The sequence below is a fragment of the Chionomys nivalis genome, chromosome 22 (genome assembly GCF_950005125.1).
Source record: "Chionomys nivalis chromosome 22, mChiNiv1.1, whole genome shotgun sequence".
In the NCBI taxonomy this organism is placed as follows: domain Eukaryota; kingdom Metazoa; phylum Chordata; class Mammalia; order Rodentia; family Cricetidae; genus Chionomys; species Chionomys nivalis.
The window spans coordinates 52,977,430-52,978,833 of record NC_080107.1 but is presented as its reverse complement, the minus strand read 5'-3'; positions in this window follow the sequence as shown (position 1 = coordinate 52,978,833).

Genomic DNA, 1,404 nt, shown 5'->3' with positions numbered 1-1,404 from the left:
CAGCGCCTTTGTCTCTGCTGAATGGGTGCGTTGCTAAGGCTTCTCGTAGCAACGGAGTCCTTTCCACCTCGGCCCCGCCCTCTGGACCCCAACCCTAGACTGATGATCCCCCGCTTCTCGCCCCCAGCTCCTCCCAACGAGGCACTCAGGCAGCCTGGAAAGGTGCGACGAGCGGGTTGGGGGTGGGGGATGGAAAGGGAGTTGCTGGCTGTGTGTCCTTTCCAAAAGCTCTGGGGATGCTGGGGACACACAGGTGTTCTAACGGGGTTGAAACTGAGTCTCAGGGAGGCCATGAGAGGCAGGCCCGGGTGGCAGGGTCTCCCCCACGCCTCTGTTCTCAAACTCTGTCTAATCTTGGCCATCCCTGCCAGTGCTGCCCAAAGAAAGGGTCACTTTCCTTACAGGGGTCTAACGGGCATGTGTGGGGTTTTCATCCCAGCCTTTGGTGGTCAATAGCCAGAGGACCTCAGTTTATCCTTGGAACCCCAGACTGAATGAAGCCTACAACTGGCAGCTCCAAGTGAGAGAAGGAGCTTCAGTCCAGCCTGTCTGGTACTTCTGTCTGTCTTGGTTCCTTCCATTTCCCCGATGCCCTCTGCAATGTCTGGTAATAAACTAGGTGTTGGCGTTTTCTGCCTTTGCTGTCCGGAGGTCCTCCTGAAGTGGGATGGGTAGAGGCACAGGGCTGCCTGGGAAGAAGGGGAGACAGAGAAGCTGCTGCTTTTGCTTTTCACCAGGGTTGGTAGTTCCAGTTAGCACTTTAAAAAACATTTATTTAGTATATGCCTATGCCCATATGTGTGTGTGTGTGTGTGTGTGTGTGTGTGTGTGTGTGTGTGTAGGTCAGGGGACAGCTAACACAAATCACTTCTCCCCTTCCACCATTCAGGCTCTGAGCATAGAGCCCAAGTTGTTTAGCATGAGTCACCTTCTCTGCCCAGCAGTTGACCAGCTTAGCATCTGTCGTGTTCCTTACCCGGCGCTGAATTTGCTCACTCTGCCTAGAGACCACCTTCATCCTGTCTGCGACACAGGTCTCAGGCCTCCTTGCTGGCATGGGCAGTGGGTATGGGCCCCCAAACACCTAAGCAGTGTTTCCTGGAGGTGCCAGGCTCTCTTGGGGGTGGGTGAATGGCTGTCTCGCTGAGGAGGAACCTGCCTGGAGGTCAATAAGGAGCAGTCCAGGGTACCCACCGCCGTGAAGTCACCAGCCAGGTCTTCATCTCGAGAACAGGACCGGCTTCAGGGCCAGGGGAAGCAGAGATGTGTTGGGCTTAACATTAGGCCTGGTGTTAGGAAGGCCTAAGACAGGAGCCAGCAAACACAGGAGCCAGACTGAGCCTTTGTGCTCAGAGGTTGCCATCACCATTCAGCCTGCTTCCCTGCAGACGTGCGCATGAAGCA